This window comes from Monodelphis domestica, chromosome 1 (assembly GCF_027887165.1).
Source record: "Monodelphis domestica isolate mMonDom1 chromosome 1, mMonDom1.pri, whole genome shotgun sequence".
NCBI classification, from domain to species: Eukaryota; Metazoa; Chordata; class Mammalia; order Didelphimorphia; family Didelphidae; genus Monodelphis; species Monodelphis domestica.
In genome coordinates, this window is record NC_077227.1 from 626,589,174 (window position 1) to 626,603,719 (window position 14,546).

Below are 14,546 nucleotides of genomic sequence, written 5' to 3' on the forward strand. Positions count from 1 at the left end.
CTGAGCTTTGAGAGGTTAATTGACTCACCCCATGATTACACCTAGAACTATAACTATTATTTCTTGCTTTCTAACATTCAAAAGAGAGAAATCTGAGGTTACTTACTGAGGGCTATTTTGAGTTACTTGATTCAGATGGGATGAAAACCCAAATATCCTGACTCAAAGTCCAAAGACCAAATCTAAATCAAACAACAATGATATTTTTTTCCTTCCTGCTTCTACCACTTAGCTCTTTGAGGATTTCTGGCTGAATGAATAACCATCCAATGGCACTTTTTTTCACCCATCTTCCTTTTAAATTTAAGGAACTTTTTACTACATAAGAGTGTGAGACAAAGTTTCCTTCAGAGACTTTTGAGAACTTATGTGGCAGCATTGACATATGGAAATATCAGGTATATAATGAGTAGTTGGCAAAGACAATGACTTTGCTTCCTGCCTATAAACTGTCTCCTTATAGTTTCCCGTTTATATGGAGAAGTAGGATAGAATCTGAAGTAAAAATGGGGGGAAACTGAATACTAATGCTGTTGTGTGGTACTTAATGATCTTTGCTTGGGTTTTGACCTGGTCTTGAGGGATGCAAATATAGGTAGAGAAGAGATGAGACTTCTGCTGGCCTCCCTGCTTTGGAGGAATAACATTTGGGGACTGCAAGAGGATCGTGAATCAGAAGAAGGGACTGAGAAGAATTGGTCCAAATAGGTAAAATAAAACTTAGGAAACAGAGTTTCAGAAAGTCAGGGACAGCGAGAACATCCATCTCTTATTCTAGTCGTATAAAAATACATACTACAAGAATTCAGAGAAGTAAGATTTGCTGACAAATAGGTAAGATGGGAAAGCTTCATAGTGGAGATAGGACTTTGAGGTCATTTAGTCAGACAATATTCATTATTTATTTATTTATTTAATTAAAAAGCCCTCACCTTCAATCTTAGAATCAACACTTTGTATTGGCTCCATGGCAGAAGAGCCATAAGAGCTAGGCAATGGGGGTTAAGTGACTTGTTCATGTCACACAGCTAAGCAAGTGTCTGAGGTCAGATTTGAACCTAAGATCTTCCATCTCCAGACCTGGTTCTCAAGCCACCATTTATAATTAAATAGTGCCAGGTCCTGTGTCAACCCTTTGGGGACACAAAGAAAAGCAAAAGACAGTCCCTACTCTCATGGCTCTCACAGTCTAATTGGGGAGACGACATGAAAGCAACCTGTACAAATAAGAAATACACAGGATGAATTGGAGGCATTAAGAGGCATCCAGAAAGTCTTCTTGTGGAAAGTGAGGTTTTAGCTGGGCCTTGAAAGAAGCTAAAAGAAAACTTGTGGGAAGTGAAGGATAGCAAACTATATAATTAGATAGGAAAAGAAGGATCATTTCAATGGAGGTGAAACAAAAAAAGCAGAGTCCAAAATACTTGGAAACATTTGTAGCATATTGCCTGGTGGCAGCTTACCTTTCTTAAGGGGGATAACATGGAGAAGGGGGTAAGGCTAATAAAATAGCAGGATCATGTTCCATTTTTAATTGAGAGTGCTTCGGGGATTATGGAGTTTTAACACCTTCATTTTACAAATGAGAACACTCAGTAGGGAAGAAGTGGGAGAGCTAGGGTTTGAACCTATGGCCTCTGATTCCAATAGAGGGCTCAGGCTAAGGAATTACAATTGCATCCTACTGGTGAAAGATGAATTTAAACACAGAAGCTCCTTCATTAGATTGGAGTGGATGCTCATTAAGGTCTTTTCCAGCTCTAAAATTCTATGATGTGAAAAATTGCAATTAATAAGCATTATGTCTAAGAAAAGTCTAAGGTTTAGGGATTAGTGAAACGTAAGAACTATAAACTTGTTTTCTACATGGTTAGCTTTAAGATTATTCTTCTTTCATGCTGGTAAAAAAATACCTAAAATAATCTTTACTATGGAATGAAACTATCTGGAAAGGTGAAAATTTTATTCCATTGAAATTTCAGTGTTCATTTAAGCCTATGAAGATAATATAAAGTATCTGTGAGAAAAAGCTAAGAAAAAAAGTTCCCCAATATATCTTTCATGGATGGAATCATATTTTAACATAATAACAATAAAAATGAGAGTAGTTACATAGCACTTTAAAGTTTGCAAAGCACTTTATATACATTAACTTATTTGATTTTCATAACAACTCAAGAGGTAGTTAATATTTTTACAGATGACCAAGCTAAAGCAAAGATTACGTGACTTGCCCAAGGCACATAACTAGTATCTAAGGCCATATTTAAACTTAGATTTTCTTGACAGCATGTCCAGTGCTTCACTGTGCTACAAAGTTGCTTCTAATATTTAAAATATTTAAACAGGGGGGCAGCTGGGTAGCTCAGTGGATTGAGAGCTAGCCCTAGAGACGGGAGGTCCTAGGTTCAAATCTGGCCTCAGACACTTCCCAGCTGTATGACCCTGGGCAAATCACTTGACCCCCATTGCCTACCCTTGCCACTCTTCTGCCTTGGAGCCAATACAAAGTATTGACTCCAAGACGGAAGGTAAGGGTTAAAAAAAAATATATATATATTTAAACAGCTAGGTGGCTCAATGGATAGAGAACCATGTCTAGAGATGGAAGATCCAGGGTTCAAATCTGGCTTCAGATACTTCCTTGCTGTATGAACCTGGTTAAGTCAGTTCACCCCAATTGACTAGCCCTTAATGCTCTTCTGCCTTGGAACCAATAATTAGCATCTACCATAAGATAGAAGGTAATGGTTTTAACATAATGAATACATTTAAGAAGTAAGAGCAGAATATGAAATCTCTAAGGGAAACAAAATTACTGACAGGGGCACTAGACTCTAAGATAGGAGAGACCCTAAGTCCCTGGATTATAAAACTGAGAAAAGAAGCTTGTTTCATCATGAAAGAGAATTTTCATTTGTATAATTCTACTTGAATAAGCTGTGGTGTGGGAAACGATGGTCCTCCAATCTTCATAGTCTGTCATCCACTGGCAGTGAGCCCACAGGCCCCTAAAGAGATTTCTTTTGGTGTATTTTTGAGGAGATGCCTTGTTTTTCAAAATTAACATAAGTATTAAGTTATTCCACGGTTTTGATTTCTCCATTTTTTTCATCATTACTTTGTCAAGGCTAATACACATGTTCATTGCTTTAGTTCCTTTTTCTTAAATTTGAAAACTGTCCATTTGCCAAAGAGATGAAGTGACTTGCAATGATATTTCTTTAAAAAAAAAACCATTCTATTCTAGTTGCTTCAGTTATATTTCAGAAATAGGACAAATTGTAATTCCTATATTGAATCCTATCCAAACATGTCCTTTTAGATAGAAATTTCTTTTACAGAGGCTTGAAAACAGCCAGAACACCTAATCATGCATCTTTCTTCTGTTTAGTCTCTATGTGATTTAAGTAGCAAAAGCATAAGCAAAATTCAGAAAATATGAAAGTCCTGCATATTTGTTTCACTTGAAATATATTAAATGAAAGTTGCACTGCCATCTACTGAATTCTTCTCAATGACCAATAAAGGAAGTTCCATAATATTTTGTACAATTACACACAAATAAAAAAATTTATGACAAGATATTAAGGTTACAGGAAGTAACCCTTGACTCATTATAGGCATTTTCTAAAATTTTCCAATATCAACATCAAATGGAAACGATTCAAGTATGCTAATCATAATGGTGTAGACCTCAATAAAAGTGAATATGCTACCCAAATCATAAATGATCAGAAATTTTACAAAGGTTGGATTAAAGTTTTGAATTATAGGCATCACTCCTATCTTCAAACTGGGCTTAGTCCTCTGTTCCCCAGCCTACTTCTCAACCTCTGCCCAAGAAGCCTTCTTGCAAAGACAATGTATCTACTTACTCTTTCCTCCTCTAATTAGACAACTAATTCCAAGGACCTTTACTTCAAGAAATATTTGTGCTGGTCTTTCTCATTCCAAACTTGACTCAATTCATGGCTTCTTTGACTACTTCTTTACCTTTCCTTCTTGCGGCTAGTTCTTGCTTTTCCAGTCCTTTTTATGTGTTATTTATCCTTATTAAAAGTTCCTTGAGGGCATGAGATGTTTCCCTTTGGCTTATAATTATATTTCAAGAATTTAGCAGTGCATGGCACATAATGCTCAAAATATCTGTATATCTCTCTATCATCTATCTCTTATGAGTTTGTTGAGAGCATAGGCTATTTTTTTGTCCATCTTTGTATCTTCTTTAGTTAGCACAGTGCCTGGGACATATGAGGCACTTAATAAAATTCTTATTTATTTGATTTACATGATTACAGTAAGAAAGACTCAATATTCAGAGCTGTGAAAAGATATGACAAATTAAAAAAACTATAGATGTCATATCAAAATTATTTACAGACACCTTTAATTTTCCCTCTATCTCACAAAGGCTCTGTGCATGAGATATGCTCATGATACTTGTATAATCTTATTTGTAAGTTAAAAATTGCATTTATAATTTGAAGAAGTGGGGTAAGTTATCACTTGGTGGACTACAAGTTTAGCATGAGTCAATAGTGTAACATGGCAGGCAAGAAACTCAATACAAGCTTAGAATTCATTAAGAAGAGAAAAGCAAGCAGGGAGGTAATAGTCATGTTAAACTTTGTGCTGATAAACTACATCTGGATTATTGTGGTCAAGTATGGGCATCCTATTTTAGGAAGCTCATTAACAAATTGGATAGATCATACAGGACACTCGGGATCAATAAATTATCAACAAGTTTTTATTAAGCTGCTATTATATACAGGGAATGAATTTGTGAAAGGTCTCTAGATAATGCTTCAAGAAAATGCTTAAAGGAAATATGATAGCTGTCTTTAAGTAGATTATACATAGATTTAGAGCTAGAAGGGAATGCAGAAGATTTATACTCCTCATTTTATTGACCAAGGAATGGAAGTGAACAAGATTAAGTAACTTGGTTAAGGTCACCCTAGCACTAAACAGAAAAGAAAGACTTAAAACTGGGTTTTTAGTTCTAAACACAGAATCCTTTCACCATGTACTAGGTTTCCATTTCAAGGGCTGTTATGTGCTAGAGGAATAAGACTTCTGCTTGGCCACATAGCATAGATTGAGGACCAGAACATGAAGTTGTAGAGATGCACATTTAGGACTGATGCAGGAAAAACTGTGGCAATTAGAGCTATTCCAAAATAGAGTGGCCTTTTGCAGGAGGCAAGGGTTTCTCCTTACGGGAGGTCCTCAAACAAAGGTCTTTTAACGGCTTACTGGGTGATGCAAAGATGATTCTGGTTCAGTTGTGGGTTAGATAAACCTGTCACTGAGGTCCCTTACAGCTCTGAGATTCTATGACCTAGTTGCAGAAAAGAGGTTCTAGCTTGGGTGTGATGTTACCTGAATAAAGCTGGGAGAGTCCACCCATGTTTTCAAGGTCTAGAGAGGGATTTTTAGCATTTAGTTCATGGATGCCCCAATGGGTCCGTAATAGATTTTAGAGATTCATTAGACTTCTCTGAGCTTGGATGTGGAGGGGCAAAAAAAATATTTAACTTAGATATAATTGGTTCCCTTTATAATGTTAGGTCTTTTATTTTGTGCATTTAAAAACATTATTTTGAGGAGGTGTCAGTCCAAAGGCTTTAACAAAGGGATTTACAACACAGACATACACACAAGAAAGATTGAGGACCTCTGGTCTAGAGGATTGGAATAATTAGTTTGGGGGCCTCTTGCTTCTACCATTTTGTGTACATGGTGATTTGGAAATGTATTCACAGAGGTGACTTCTTCAAGTTGTCAATTATATTTTATGGGGTCCAAGTCTGGCATATTAAATGATGTGGCCATAGTGATTTCTGAACTATTTAATATAAAGTATGTAACAATATGATTTATATATGTGTGAAAATTTTTAATTGCATATATATTTAGAATGGCATTTGACATAAAGTAGGTGCTATATAAATGCTAGCTATCATTATTAAATTCAACTCTTGTAATATAACAAATTTCAAGATGAATTAATTTCTCTAATTTAAGTACTTATATTTTATTGAAAAATATAAATATATTTTCTTAAGTTTTCAAATGGTTTACAGCAAAGGTACAATTTTTAGTCTAATAATAAAAGTTCAATTATCCTCCCCTCTGCAAATGCTTTTATTCTTTCATGATGGGAGTAATTGAACTTACTATGTATTAGATTTGAGAATTTCTCTGGGGTGAAAACTTTATTAGCTGGGCAGAATCTGATAATATGTGCAGTCCAAAAAGGTCTTCTGTTTGCAAGCAAAAGTGACCTCCAGAGGTATCAAGCTAAAAGAAGCTTGCTCCTAAAGTCCTTGCTGCTAAAATAGGGTCTCTAGTGTGTGCCATGTCCTAGATAAAATTTTCTTTTGAGACACCAGCTGCTACTTCTTCAGAGTGTCCTCATTCAAGTAAACTTATATTTTCAGAAGTGTGCAAAAGACAAAAGGCAAACTGTTGTCCAGGGAAGAATAATGACTTTTTACTCTTCTAATCTTCGGGAATGTGTACAATTTATTTTTCAGCTATAAGAATTAGTAGTCAAGATTTTTATCTCATTGAATATGTCTAATGCACTGTGTCCAACAGAAAAATATAAACCACGATTAAATGTAAATGAAAACCAAATACTTATATGACCAAAAATATCAAAAATATTATTCAAGAACAACCTTCCAAAATTACATTTGTGAAAGTACTTTATATTCACTTTCTTAGGAGTAACAGAAATTAAGGTTGACCTAAAACGTTATTTCTGTATTTTCCCCCAGTGTTTCAGTCACCCAAAATAGCTCTTTGATATATGATGTCTGCTGAAAAGATATGACTTTGTGAGTATAAGAATATCTTAAAGGGTCCTTGAAAACCTTAGAAGATTTCACATTCTAAAAATGGCCTTCTTATTGCAGAAAATATTCTATCCTTCTGTGAACTGATGTTTCCGTTCCCAGCCCTTGATTCCACCCTATGCAGCAAGCCATAGTTTCTTAAATTGTATATTTGTTATTTAGGCCTGAAAAATGTGTCCATTAAATTGTGGAAATTAAAAAAAACTAAAACATATTGGAAAAGTTTGATATTCAAAATATTTTAGAATGAAAACTTTTCTCTTTAAATTCCATCTTTCAAAATGGTAATCCCTCTAAGAAGAGGAATTAGCCCACTTTTAATGAGATTACCCTAGAAAACAGTGCTACTGATTGTAACCCCATCCTTTAAATAGAAATTATAATTTTTCATAACCAAAGAAAAGGGAATAAGGAAAGATGGGCAGAGAATTAGTGGGAAGTAGTTAATTTCTAGCCAGAAGCTCTAATTTCTAAGTGGTTCCTGCATAAATTGAATAAGAAAAGGAAGTCAGAGATGTTACTGGTCTAATTTAATCTTTTTTAAAAAGTTTTAAAAGAAGAGTGCCATTATCTTTAATTAAATTATAGGATTAGGCTAGTAGAATTATTTTAGGTCTAAAGTTTAGAATCTCAGGAAAAAATAAATTCATAAAAGCAGCCTTTCATTTTGTTAACTAGAAAAAAGTAAGAGCTTTTTAATCTTTGTTGTTTTTTTTTAATTGGAGGAATTGCCATTTTTCTCCACTTTAAACATAAAGACTTCTTGTATATTTGACCTCCAGGAGTCTCAGAAAAGGAGCCAAAAATATTATTTTTTTCCTTTTGACATATCAACTACATATGTTAGAGACAGAAATGATTTATGAGCTTTAATACTGCCTAACATTATTCAGTGTTGGTAGAAGATTCTCCCTATTGCAAAGTAGACTATAATCTCCAATATACCTTATTTAGTAGACTTGCAAGTCAACTCTAGATGCTTTAAGGAACTAATTTTTCACTAACTACTGTGATATACTAAAAATCAAAATAATTTGTACTTTATACTGTTTCTAATCCACTTTTCCTCTTGTAATTTGTTCCTTTTAAGTAAATCTTATTGTAGCAAACCAACTCATTTTTCTTGTGTCAGAAACTCTGCCACTGCCAAAAACAATACAAAACATAACTTAACAGAGATTAAGACCTAAGGGAAGAGAGAAAGGGTTCTTACTAAAACGTTAATTCAGCAAGCTGACTTTGGGGATGGTGTAATTAGGAGAGAAGGCCAAGACTTTTCATATTTCTTATGGTAAACATTATAGACATGAATAATGTCATTTCCCCTTAGATAAAACATGCTAAACTATTGCTAGTTACTTTCCTCTATTCTTTCATAAATCATACATCTGTGTTATTTACTCAACTTCACTTGTATTCTAAAATTTTTTTGGATACTAAGTATAGAACTAGTAAAAATATGCTGTTTAAAAACTGAACACAAATAGAAAAAATTATCTCATTCTATTTTTTTCTCTATAGCAAGTATAAAAACAGAATGGACTTTCATGATTTTCTAATGAATATAACAGGTATTACATGTAGCTTATGAAATAGCTTGTTTCTCAACTAAATGTACTTTGGTGCCTCCAAAGAGATGTTGTCTTTGGTTTTTTTAAAACTCTGCACAAGCTAGGTTTTGTGAAACCAGAAAATTGTTGAGTACACCCTGCCAATAACCTTTATTACTATGGCTCTCAGTTTTTTTCATTTGTAACATGGAGATAATAAAGATATTCACTATCTACCTCACAGAGTTTTTATGAATAAAAGTGATGTAGAAAACTTAAAGAGACATATGTGGTTATTATTATTAATGCCTTATAATGACTTTTATCATGGGAATGAATGGGATGATGTGGAAGAATTCAATTTTATATTGATGGGCAGAAACCCCTCTCTGTTTATATCAAGGAGATTTTTATAAATAAAAGTAAAGAGATACTATCCTATATTGTAATGCATTTATCACCATATTTTGACTCTAAATGGCATATGTCAGTCTTTATATTTCCAAACGATTTTGCTAAAGTTACTATGTCCCTTAAAATGCTCAAAAGTACAGAGAATATGTATTTATTTTTGAATAGCCATTTCTATGGCGCATATGGGGTACCTGATAAGTGTTTTTTGCAAGAATAAATGAATATTTGTCCCATTTAGAATAATATGACAATGTATTTCAAAAGAATATAATAAATCATAAAATAATTCAAGTATTCTGATTCTGAGGAAAGGATTTACATTTCTGGATCACAGCTTAAGATGTTGGAATGACAGTTGGAAAGATGAAGTGTACCTACATGAAGGATTTTAAGAATGCATTTGTCTCATATCTTTCAAATCTATTTCACAACCAAGGGACTTTAAAATTTAAAGGACAACAAAAGGAGAAAACTAGATAGATACACCAAGACAGAGAGATACCAATGAAGGAAAAAAGTTAGCTGTTGGGATCCTGAGAAGTGATATATAAGAAATGAAATGAAATAAAGGAACCAGTAGTAAAACTCATGGTCTCAAAAGCCTATTTAACATAAAATGCCCAAAATTTAGATAAAAATAAAGTTTAACTAACTTTAACAAAGAAGAAAAAATTGATCACAAAGCTATTTTTGAGATTTGGTGAGAAGAAAGCAACGAGTATAATATTTTTATTCCTTTTTCTAAAGAAAGGGAGAGGAGGTGTTGCACTACTGTTTATTGAGGAGTTATCCTTATGTAAGGAAACCTACTAAATGAAGCAGAGAAGTGTGGTGGATAGCACTTAGGATGAAGATGAGCAGAAAAAATAGAATGTAAGTCTAAATAGGAACATAATGAGTCAAGAGGAACTTCAAAGATCTAGAAATTTACTGGGTTTCTCTGTCTGTCAATAGCTTTTTGGTGTGGCTTAATGATAATTTCATCTTTCAAAAGGTTGAGGAATTAATTAGGTAAAATTATCATATTTCTGATTCTAACTTGTAGGCAACAATTGCTTGCTAAGTTGGAAATAAAAGGAACCCCCTTTGGGAAGAAAGAACTACTTCCTCCTAGTGTTTTTGATAGAAAAGGAGAGAAAATCTGGATATAGTCTGACAAGGTTATACTACATTTTTGGAGGGCAAGTTTCTAGGGGTTTAGAAGAAGAATTGAAATTCTTTAGGGCAAGTCAGCCTAGGAAGAAAAGGTAATTTTCAAAAAAGGACTTCCAGAGACAAAGGACAATCAAAAATTTTAATGAGCAGGAAAAATATTCTGAGGAGGACAATTTAGATATTAAAAAGACATATGGAAGGTAGAAGCAAAGGCGTGTTTGTTAAGTTGAACATTAGAATATAATATGACTTAAAGAGGGCTAAGGTATAGCATTACTCACAAGAAGTGGATGTGACTATGAAAACTGACAGTGGTAAGTCAATAAGCATTTATTAAGTATCTACTATGTGTCAGAAAGTATGCTATATAATAAGGATTCAAAGAAAGGCAAAACACTGGTATCAAGGAGCTCAGTCTAACAGAGAAAACATCAGGGAAGCAACCATACATAGGCATATACATGTGATAAATTATTCCTGATCAAAAGAAGGAAAACACTGCATTAAAAGGGAATTGGGAAAAAATTCAGGTTGGGTTTTAGCTGGGATTTGAAGGAAGTCATGGAAACCAGGTGGTAGAGATGTAGAGAAAGAATTCCAGGTATGGCAGAGAGCCCTGAAAATGCCTGGAGCTTAGTGACTTATTCAAGGAAGAGCAAAGAGTCTGTTGTCACTGGATTTGTCACTCTGTGGGGGCAAAGAACTGGAAATTGAAGAGATGTCCATCAAATGACTAAACAAGTTGTGGCATATAATTGTGATGGAATAGTACTGCATTGAAAGAAATGATAAGCAGGTTAATTTTGGAAAAACATGAAAAGACCTACAAGAAATTGTGAAGAGTGAAGTAAGCAGAACATTATAAATAACCACAGAAATATAATTTTAAGGATGAACTATGTATACCCACCTCCAGAGAAAACAGAATTAAATAAGACATAGTTTAATATACACATATATCTTTTTGTGAAATGATGCTTTTTCTATTGCTGGAAGGGGAGGTGGGGTTTGGGATTTTAATGTAACAAACAAATGAATAAATTTAAATTTAAAAAATGCATAGTGGTTAGTAAGGTATTAGAAGACCATGAAGACAAACAATAAACATTTGTTAAGGACTTACAATTTGCCAGGCACTATGCTAAGTGCTGAGAATAGAGATGATATAAGCAAAAAGGAAGACCATTTTTGTCCTCAAAGACCTTATATTCTAATGGAGCTCCAAACAATATATAAAATGGAACTGAAAAAATGGTTGGAGAGTGAGAAAAGAGGGAGAAAGTCTCCATAAAAGGAGGCATGCTGGCAATGTCCAGAGAGTCAGAAGTATAGGTTGGAGGGGAATGAATCATGAACTCCAAAAACAAGACCTTGGGAACACACTAAATGGGGGAAGGGGGTTGACACAGCTGAGGTACGTTGTCTAGGGCAGTGATGGTGAACCTTTTAGAGATGGTGGCCAGCCCCCCCCAACTGCTGTGCCCCCTCCACTGAGTGCTGGGCATGCCCCTCCCCCTACTTATCCCACACAGGGGAGGGAGGAAGTGCTCCCATTGGACTGCTGGGCAGAGGGGTGGTGATGCAAATATATATATATATATATATATATATATATATATATATATATCATCAGGCATGGTGGAGAGGGGGAGGGGAGCATCTCTGCTCAAGTCCCTCTGCCTTTCAAGTAATAAACTCTTGGGGGTGGGTTGGGGAGGGAAGGTGGTCAAGTGCCTATAGAGAGTGCTCTGAGTGTCATCTTTGGCACCCATACCATAGGTTCACCATCACTGGTCTAGGATGACAAGGCAGCTGAGGCCTGATGCCAGTTCATAGAATCAGGGAAGCAATTGGGAGGGGAAGGGGTAGAACGAGAGAAACTAGGTGAGCTAGAAGGTACCTCTGAGATTATCTAATCCCACTTTGTCATTTGATAGATGAGGAAACTGATGCAGGCCCAGGGAGGCAATTATGTCAGATCTCAGCTTAATTATTATCTCAATTCTGCTTTCTCTTCCAAAGACAATGAACCTCACATTATAAATGATGGAGAAAAAATATCTAAGGAAGAATTGATACTTGAAAGGGTAAGTGACCATCTACTGCTCCTGAAGTTTAAAAATATTTTGGTTGAGGTGAATTTCATCCACACATACTGAATGAATGAGTAAATGTAATTACTGAGCCATGGTCAGTAATGGTCATGGTCATCATCATGGTCAGGAAAAAACATGGAGAATGGAAGAGGAAGGGAAGAACTGGGGAAGGTAACTGCTGCCTTGAATTTCAAGTAAAGGAAAAAAGTACTGAAAATTATTAGCCAGCAAGTTTAATTTTACAAAATTTTTAATAAATCATTAGAACAATGATTAATGATTAACTGAAAAAAATTTTTGATGACAGATTGCCTACATGGATTCATCAAGAAAAGGTCAGACTCATTTATATCCAAGGTTCAAGAGAAGCATAAAAAAGTAAACATGTAAGAGAAATCATAAGGGAGGGATTCAAAAAGATGAAACTTTTCACATTTTTATATGGGAAGCTGACTCTTGTAACCAACTCCTAGGAACTTTATTATTATTAGGGCAGTTAGAGGAATCCTAAATATATAGAGGACAGAAGTGTGAGTTGATTATGTTGGAATGATCTCAAAAAAATGAATGAGTGAGAAAGAGGGATGCACTGGGAATAGAAAAAAGGGAGAAAGGGAAAATTATTTCATTTAAAAGAGATATGCAAGGAAGAGCTTTTACAATAGAGGGAATAATGGTGGAGGTGGAGATAACTCTTGAATCTCTCAGGAGAATTGATTAAAAGAAAGTATAACATATTTACATGCTCAAAATGCAGTATATAGCCATCTTATCTAATTGGAAAATGGGAGAAAAAGGGAATATGAAAAGGAGTGAGGTAATAAAAGGGAGAGGGAATTTAGAGAGACAATAGTATTGCTTGTCTTCTCCATGTGTGGGAGAGGGACTAAAAGGAGGGAGAGAATTCAGAACTCAAAATTAAAAAAAATGAGTTAAAATTAAAATATGCAAATTGAAACAATGAAGGAATAGTCAGGCCAAATTAATTTTATTTACTATTATTGACAGTTACTAAACTGTGAGATGAGAGCAATGCAATAGCTATCATTCTTCTAAATGTTAGCAAAACACTGAATTTGGTTTCTCATACTACTCTTATGGAAAAAATGGAGCTACATGAGCCAGACATTTATAGTTAAGTGAAAAATGGAGTAACATAGAGTTCTGGGCTAGAAGAGTGGCCACACAAAAAAATAGTTTTTAATCATTCAATGTCATTTTGACTAACGGTACTTAGTAGTAACATCCCATGGATTCATGTTTGTATGACAGATTAAGATACAACTATGAACTCACTAAATCTGCTGATGATACTGAACATACTGGATAATATAGTCAGTGTCCTAGAAGATCTTGAGAGCCTGGAGCATTGGGCTGAATTTAATATGGTGAAATTCAGCAGAAATAGATCAGAGATGCCTGTTAAGATAACAATTTGCCTACAAAAAGATCTGTGGGTCTTGGTGCTTAATGCTCAATAAAAAAGAGGAATATTGGCAGCCAAAAATGCTAATTCAATCTTGAGTAGCTTTAATAAGTCATATTTTCCAGGAAGAAGAAGGTAACAAGCTTCCTGTACTTAAAGTGGTCAGATAATATCTAGAATACTGTGCTTACTTCTGGGAGCACAGATTAGAAAACACATTGCTATGTTGGCCAGTGTCATTTTTTGAGCAACCAGGATTAAGAAAAACCCCTTAGGTCCACATCTTGTGAGAATAATTTCAAGGAACTGGATATGCTTCTCCTGGAGAAGAGAAGACTCAGGGGTGATGTGATATGATAGCTGTTTTTATCTGTATCTGAAGGGCAGTCATGTAGAAGAAGGTTTGTTTTTGTTTTGTTTGTACCTCCAGGATAAAAGGCAATGAGAAATAGTTGGAAGCTATATAGGGGCAAATATCAGCTGAACAGTCAGGAAGGAGTTCATAATAATTAAAGCTGTTTCAAAGTGAAATGGGTTGCCTACATTAGTTGTGGGTTCTCCTTCAAAGAATGTTTTCAAGAAGATTCTGAATGACCACAAGTCAGGTAGGCAAGAAAATGGCTTTATTTGTAGATATGGGCTGGGCAACCAGACTGCTGAGGTCCCTTTCAACTCTAAAATGTGATTTTATCTCCTAAATGTTCAACATAAAAATATGAAACGACTGAGATTTTTTTTCTTGAGATCTTAAACTTAGAAGGGATCACCTAAAATATGGTGGAAGAGAGATTCATTTTGTGTATTTGTGAAATAAATAGTAATAAAATAGTTATTCCTAGAGGCAGCTAGGTGGCACAGTGGATAAGAGCACTGGGCCTGGAGTCAGAAAGACCTGAGTTCAAATATGGTCTTGGATACTAGCTGTGTGACCTTGGACAAGTTACTGAACCTCTATTTGCCTTAATTTTTCCATCTATAAAATGGAAATGTCAATTCAATATAGTAACCAGGCATGAGAATCATTTCTATCTAAAGT

At 34.8% G+C, this 14,546-nt stretch overlaps 1 protein-coding gene and 1 long non-coding RNA gene across 4 annotated transcripts in view; one reads left to right on the forward strand and one right to left on the reverse strand.

Annotated features, from left to right (window-relative positions):
* LOC103102951 (uncharacterized) overlaps positions 1-14,546 on the forward strand; it is a 274,602-nt gene that overhangs the window by 237,391 nt on the left and 22,665 nt on the right. The window contains exon 3 of the long non-coding RNA XR_001626203.2: positions 12,011-12,075. This is a non-coding gene — a long non-coding RNA (uncharacterized LOC103102951). The remainder of the gene's footprint in view (positions 1-12,010; positions 12,076-14,546) is intronic.
* The window catches only part of PLCB1 (phospholipase C beta 1), a 902,125-nt gene that overhangs the window by 148,133 nt on the left and 739,446 nt on the right, over positions 1-14,546 (reverse strand). The window lies entirely within an intron of this gene.